This window comes from Phoca vitulina, unplaced genomic scaffold, assembly GCF_004348235.1.
Source record: "Phoca vitulina isolate PV1807 unplaced genomic scaffold, GSC_HSeal_1.0 scaffold17, whole genome shotgun sequence".
In the NCBI taxonomy this organism is placed as follows: Eukaryota; Metazoa; Chordata; class Mammalia; order Carnivora; family Phocidae; genus Phoca; species Phoca vitulina.
The window spans coordinates 25,458,123-25,466,454 of NW_022589720.1; positions in this window are offsets into that span (position 1 = coordinate 25,458,123).

Here is an 8,332-nt window from a genome sequence, read left to right on the forward strand (position 1 = left end):
CAGAGTTGGTTAATAGATGTGTTCCCTGGGAGAGAGACTGATGGACAGGCAATAAGGGTATTGCTTAATTTAAGCCATCGAGAGAAATCAAGGATGGATGATAAGAGATCTGAGCTGTTTTAAGACCCAGATACCCTGAATTAAGGAGAGACCATGTCTCCAAGAAGGAAGGATATGGCAACACCATGGCCAGTAGATACGGTAATGATTCCTCTAGTCCTTTCCCAGGGAGACCCATGGCCATTTGCTCAGATAACCAATCACTGGGGAAAGGGAATAACCAGACATTTCCAAACCTATTGGACATAGGGGATAAGTTGACATTGCTATCTGAGAACCCAAAGCAGTTTTGTGGTCCACTGTTAGAGTGGGGGCAAATGGGAGGCCAGGAAATAAGAGCCTTGACTCAGGTCTACTTCACAGTGGGTCATCTGGTCTCTAGTGGGTCAGTTGGCCCCCAAATTGGTATATGACAGAACCTCTACATTGGCTCCTTGGCCTGAAAGATAAGAGCACCACAGTGGGTATTCCTTGAAACTCCTCATCCCCTTCCCACTGCTCCAGCCCAAACAATATTATATCTTCATGGGAAACAGCACAGGCTAATGTTACCCTAAAGGATGTAGGGGGTAGTGGTTCTCTTGCATTCCCGTTTAATTTGCAGATTTAGCCCCTAAAACATCTAGACCAATCCTGGAGGATTACATAAGATTACTCACACTCAACCAGGTAATACCTTAGACTGCAGTATTGTGCCAGATGTGGGCATCTAAACAAAACCTCAGGTGCACAGATAGCAGTGGTGAATGAATGCTGGTGTGAATGAACAGTGAACAGTGAGGAACGTGTCCTATTCCATTCCTGTCAGAGAGGAGATTAGAACAGTTCATGTTTTGCCAGGGGTGGACCACATTTGTGGTCTGTAAATGTTCTTACCTTGAGTTACTTCTCTTTCCACATGAAGTGGACAACTAAGTGTATGGCCCTAAGCTCTGCTCATTGTGAATACTTGCCTTCGCTGCTGTGTTTTGGGGCTGTCCCTATGGGACAGCAGCGGTCCATTTTCAGCCCTGCATAGCGTCGTCAGCTGGTCATCAGGGACTCTCTTCCGTACTGCTTTGGGTGTGAGCTGAGAGCTGAAAGAGGGGAACTTGATGAACCCATCTAGAATGCATTCCTCTGCATTATGCTAATGGATTTCTGTCACCTCAACTTTGTTTAACATTGGTCACCATAGTTTAATTTTGGAGAAATTCAAGCTGCTTGTGGTGGCACGCCGAATCCAGAATCTTGGGTAGGTTACCAGTATCAGTCCAGGTTCAACCAGAGAGACAGAACCAGTGGAAGATATACATTAAGGGATTTATTCTGCAGAATTGGCTCACGTGATTGTGGGGCTGGCAAGGCAAGTCCAAAATTTATAAGACAGTTTTTCAGGAATGGCAGGTTGGACTTCTTGAATAAGAGCCTTTTTTTTTTTTCCTAAAAGATTTTTATTTGTCAGAGAGAGAGAGAGAGCACAAGCAGGGGGAAGTAGCGGGCAGAGGGATAAACAGGCTTCCTGCTGAGCAAGAAGCCCAATGCGGGACTTGATCCCAGGACTGGGATCATGACCTGAGCAGAAAGCAGACACTTAATCAACCGAGCCACCCAGGCGTCTCTTGATTAAGAACCTTATCTGCTATCCACAGGTGGAGTTTATTCCTCATGAAAGCCTCAGTTTTACTCTTTAAAGCCTTTCAACTGATTTAATCAGGCCCACCCAGGTTATTTATAATCTCCTTCACTTCAAGTCAATGGATTGTGGACTTTAATTACATCTACAAAATACCTTCACAGAAACACCTAGATTAGCGTTTGATTAAATAACTGTAGGACTATAGCTCAACCAAGTTGATGTATAAAACTGACCATCAGAGTACCTGTAACATTAAATTCAATCCCATTTAAAAATCAAATCTTAAAAAAAAAGCATCAAATTAATAGATACAGAGAACAGATTGGTGGTTGCTAGAAGTGCGGAGTAAGGAGTGGGGGGAAATGGTTGAGGGGAGTCAAAAGGTACAAACTTCCAGTTACAACAAATAAGTTACGGGGATATAATGTACAGCATGGTGACTCTAGTTAATATAACTTTATTGCGTGTTTGAAAGTTGCTAAGAGAGTGAATCTTAGAAGTTCTTATCATAAGAAAAAAAATTCTGTAGCTACGTATGGTGACAGATGTTAACTAGACTTATGGTGGTGATCATTTCCCAGCATATGCAAATATCTAATCATTATGTTGTACATCTGAAACCAATATGCTGTATGTTAATCATACCTCAGTAAAAAATCATATTTTAATGTTTTTCATTTCTTTAAAAAAAAAGACTTCATTTTTTCCCCCAAGTTTTTATTTAAATTCCAGTTAGTTAATATACAGTATAATACTAGTTTCAGGTGTAGAACTTAGTCATTCAACACTTCCATACCTCTTTGACATTGGCCATAGCTACTTCTTACTAGATGTGTCTCTTATATGGGAAAGAAAAGCAAAAATAATCTATTAGAACTTCATCAAAATAAAAAGCTTCTGCCCAGCAGAGGAAACAATCAACAAAACTAAAAGGCAATCTACGGAATAAGAGAGGATATTTGCAAATGACAGATCTGATAAAGAATTAGTATCCAAAATATACAAACAACTTATAAAACTCAACACCCAAATAATCCAGTAAAAAAATGGGAAGACATGAATAAACATTTTTCCAAAGAAGACATCCAGATGGCCAACAGACACTTGAAAAGATGCCCAACATCAGGGGCGCCTGGGTGGCTCAGTTGGTTAAGCGATTGCCTTCGGCTCAGGTCATGATCCCAGGGTCCTGGGATCGAGCCCCACGTTGGGCTCCCTACTCGGCGGGGAGTCTGCTTCTCCTTTCCATCTGCCACTTCCACTGCTAGTGCTCTCCTGCTCTCTCATTCTATCAAATAGATAGATAAAATCTTAAAAAAAAAAAAAGATGCTCAACATCACTTATCATCAGGGAAACGAAAATCAAAACTACAACGAGGTATCACCTCACACCAGACAGAACTGCTAAAATGAACAACACAGGAAACAGGTGTTGGTGAGGATGTGGAGGAATGGGAACCCTCTTACATTGTTGGTGGGAATGTAAACTGCTGCAGCCACTCTGGAAAACAGTATGGAGGTTCCTCCAAAAGTTAAAAATAGAGGTACTCTATGACCCAGTAATTGCAGTACTAGGGGTTTACCCAAAGGATACAAAAAAAGAAAAGACTTCATTTTTAAGGGCAGTTTTAGGTTCATAGCAAAATGCAGAGGAAGGTATAGAGATTTCCCATATACTCCCGCCCTCACACATGTATAGTCTCCCCCTAATTATCAATACCCCCCACCAGAATGGGACATGGATTACAACTGATGAACCTATACTGACATATCATAATCACTGTGAATCCATGGTTTACATTAGGATTCATTCTATGGGTTTGGACAGTTGTATATTGACATGTATCTATCATTATGGTATCAGACAGATTATTTTTGCTGCCCTAAACATCCTCCATGTTTTGTGTATTCATCTCTGTCCCCTCCCCAAGCTCTGGCAACCAGTGATCTTTTTACAATCTCCATAGTTTTGTCTTTCCAGAATTTCATATAGTTGGAATCATACAGTATGCAGCCTTTTTAGATTGATTTCTTTCACTTAGTAATGTGCATTTAAACCTTTCCCATGTCTTTTCATGGCTTGATAGCTCATTTATTTTTAGGCTGAATAATATTCCATTGTCTGATGTATCACAGTTGATTTATCCATTCACCTACTGAAGGACATCCTGGCTGCTTCCAAGTTTTGGCAAGTATGAATAAAGCTGCTATAAACATCCGTGTGCAGGTTTTGTGTGGGTGTAAGTTTTCAGTTCCTTTAGGTAAATACCAAGGAGCATGATTGCTGGATCATATGGAAAGTGTATGTTTAGCTTTGTAAGAAACAGCCAAACTGCCTTTCAAAGTGGCTGCAACATTTTTCATTCCCATCAGCAATGAATGAGAGTTCCTGTTGCTACACATCCTCACCAGCATTTGGCGTTGGTAGTGTTTCAGATTTTGGCCATTCTGATAGGTGTGTTCTGGTTGAATCATTTTTTGACCGGAAAGTTTTTAGATCTTTCCATTACTTTTGAGTTATTTGGGAACTCTTTTGAATAAAGGGTTCACCAATAGCACAACAAATAAACCCTAGTGTTACTTGGTACCAGGCAGCACACTTAGGGTTTTACCTGTATTGTCTCATTAAAGATTTTATTTATTTATTTGAGAGAGAGCAAGAGAGAGAGAGAGAGAGAGCACAAGAGCAAGGGGGAGGGGAAGAGGCAGAGGGAGAAGCAAATTCCTCACTGAGCAGGGAGTCTGATGCGATATGGGGCCTCGATCCCAGGACCCCAGGATCATGACCTAAGCCAAAGGCAGATGCTTAACCGGGGTGGCCTTGAGCCACCCAGGCACCCCTGTATTGTCTCATTAAATACCATGAGATCAGTACTCTTGTTACCCTCTTTCATTTTTGAAGAAAGTGAGATTTAGGGAAATTGCCTAAATTCATTCAGCTGGAGTTCAACCTAGGTCTGTTTGGCTTCGAAGTTTATGGCTTTTTATTTTAGAATAGTTTTAGGTTATAGAAAAATTGCAAAGATAACACAGAGCGTCCTGTATTCCCAGTGCTATGGACTGAATGTTTGTGTCCCAGAATTCCTGTGTTGAAGCTTAAACCCCAGTGTGATGATATTGGGAGGGGTGACGTTTGGGAGGTGATTAGGTCATGAGGGTGGAGCCCCAATCATGAGATTAGTGCCCTTGTAAAAGAGACTCCAGAGAGCTCCCTCACCCTTCCACAATGTGAAAACACGGCAAGAAGATGGCCATCTGTGAACCAGGAAGTGGGTCCTCACTAGACACTGAATCTGCCCGCACCTTGATCTCAGACTTCCAAGCCTCCAGAACTGTGAGAAATAAATGTTTTTGTTTAAGCCATCCAGTCTATGATATTTTTGTTATAGCCACACGAATGGACCCACAGACTCAGTTTCCCCTAATATTAACATCTTCTGTAACTGCAGTACATTTGCTGAAACTATGAGTTTAACATTGGTTCATTACTGTTAACTAAGCTCTAGACTTTACTCGGATTTCACCAGTTTTTCCACTAATGTCCTTTTTCTATCTCAGGACCCAATCCAGAATATACCGAATTGCATTTAGAAAAGCTTGTCATTTTAACCATTTCACTTGGATTGCTCTATAGAGAAGTTTATAAATCTACAGAAAGGTAGAAAGTTCCATAATTGTTCTTTGAGTCTGGGTGACACAGCCTAATTATGGAATTGTTCAGGTCGAACATTTCTGTTTTTCTTAGAATATAATAACCACTTTGATTTTCAGATATACTTTGATTTTTGTGCCTGACCCAAAAACTCAGAGACTTTTCCTTAAAGCTTTTTGTAATAGCTTTCAGTAACACTCTTAGTTTCTTAGTTTTCCAGAGAAATAAGCTCCCAAGTAACCATGTTAGTGTTACTCGGAACTCTGCAGTCCTCTTGTCCTGATGGCTTCCTTCCACAAGCCTTCATCTCTGTTCCCTTCATCTGTGTTCCCTTCATCTCTGTTCCTGTTGCTATCACCTGAGTCCATTCAGGAGAAGACTATTTCACATCCGGACTATTATAAGGACCTTTAAAGACTCTTCTAACCTCTAGACTCCCTTCAGTTCCAAACCCATCTTTAATGTCAAGACCAGACTGACCTTTTAAAATCATTAGCTTCATCATATGGTCCCCCTGCTATAAAATCCTCAGGCTCTGCTTGATGATTTCAGGAGAAATATTCAAGCTCTAAAATGTTATTAAAAGCTTTCCCTATTCTTTTTCCATTCCATCTTCCTATGAACCCTTCACCTCAGCAAGTCCATTCCTCTGAGACCAGCCAGCACACTGCTAACTGACTCAGAGCTCATGCTTGTGAGACTACCCTTATTTGGAATGTCCATTGTCCTTTCTTTTCTGTGTCCAAATATTTTCCATCTTTTAAAGAATCGTTCAAGGTTTATCTGATGGCTCTCCAGGGTGTGTAAAGAGTAATTCTCTTCTCCTAGTACTTTGGAACCTCCAGTGTTTATCAATGTGTCCTAGTGAGCAGGGGAAGCTAATTTGTAGTTCTAATTATGTCCCCTCATGTGTCCTTTCATTTTGTTATTCCTGCCAGCCACCTGTACACAGTCTGTCTAGGCAAGAATCTCTTGCCTTGTGTTCCCTGGGTATAACTGAAACAAGGACAGGGCTTCGAAAGACTTTCTGTAAAACAGGGGGGAAAAAAAAAAAGGAAAATAAATCAAGTTTCAAAAAGCCACAAATTAGCCCGCTGTACATAGTACAAATCACTCAATCTACCTTGATGTACTAGTTAGGATTAAATCCAGATGTATTGGCTGAAAACTCAAAGAATGGCTTGAAAATATAGTTTGTTCACTCTTGTAAGAGAAGCCTACCAGTCTATCACTGGGGACTCAGATACTGATTTTCCTACTCCACCATCCTTGGCATGAAGGCTCCATCCCCAAAGTCATTTCACAGTCTTAATATGGCTGCTGGAGCTCCAGCCATCGTGTACATATTTCAGGGAGGAAGAAGAGAAATGGCCAATGGAGTCAGAGTATGTCCCCCTTTAAAGAGCCTTCCTGGAACTTTTACCCAACAATTAATTTCCACTTACATTTGACTAGCCATGTTTATTATTTTTTATTATTTTGTTATCTTTTTCAAGGTTTTTAAAAAAAGATTTTATTTATTTATTTATTTATTTATTTATTTATTTATTATTTATTTATTTATTTATTTATTTAGAGACCCTTGGGGAGAGGGGCAGAAGGAGAGGGAGAGAACATCTCAAGCAGATTCTGTGCTGAATGAGGGGTCCACCATGGGGCTAGATCTCATGACTCTGAGATCATGACCTGAGCCGAAACCAAGAGTCATATGCTTAATTTATTGAGCCACCAGGTGTCCCTATTTTTTCAAGTTTTTATTAAATTCCAGTTTGTTAACATATAGTGTAATATTAGTTTCAGGTATAGAAACTACACCTGACTCATCACTTACATATAACAGCCAGTGCTCATCACAACAAGTGCCCTCTTTAATACCCATCACCCATTTAGCCCATCTCCCTGCCCACCTCCCCTCCAGCAACTCTCAGTTGTTCTCTATAGTTAAGAGTCTGTTTTCCGGTTTGCCTCTCTTTCCCTCCACCCATGTTCATCTGTTTTGTTTCTTAAGTTCCACATCTGAGTGAAATCATATGGTATTTGTTTTTCTCTTAACTTATTTCACTTAGCATAGTACTCTCTAGCTCCATCCATGTTGCAAATGGCAAGATTTCATTCTATTTAATGGCCAAGTAATATTCCATTTTATATATATACACCACATCTTCTTTACCCATTCATCAGTTGATGGGCACTTGGGCTGTTTCCACAGTTTGGCTATTGTAGATAATGCTGCTATAAACATTGGGGTGCATGTATCCCTTTGAATTAGTATTTTTTTATTCTTTTGGTAAATACCTCGTTGTGCAATTGCTGTAGAGTAGTTCTATTTTTAACTTTTTGAGGAAAATCCATACTGTTTTCCAGAGTGTGATTAGCCATATTTAGCTTCACATTGCCATACTTAGTTTCAAGGGAGGCTGATGAATATAATTTTTCATTAGAGAAGATTGTTGCCTTGAATAAAATGGATCCTATTAATAAGGACAAAGGGAAGAACGGATATTGGGTGGACAACTAGCCCTCTCTGCCGCAGATTGCTTTTACGGCTGAGAAACCCTCTTCAGTAGATGTCCTCAAACTCCAAATCTCAAAGTCTCATTGTCTGTTTTGTTTGTACCTTGAACTTTTCTCTAGTCTCCATGTGGGGGTGTTGTCTTAGAATCCATTAGCTCAGTGTTCCCTCAATCTCCTGGGCTGGCTCAATCCATAAGAGCCAAATATTTCTCTAGGTTTCAGTTTTTGGCCAGGGAGTTGTACCTCTTTCTAGGTGACTCTCAGTAAAACACTAGTTTTAGTGTAGCATGCTGTGGAACTGTCCTCTAGAATAGTAGACGGTTATTTTAATGGCTCCCAATGAAGCATGCATCTGGCACTCACTCCCTTATGTGGCACCTTCCCACACTGATTTTGGGTTTGGCCATATGACATGCTTTGGCTAAGGATACATCAGCAAATGTCAAGCCAGAGACTTGATATGTGCTCTTGCACTGAGGCTTGCCTAC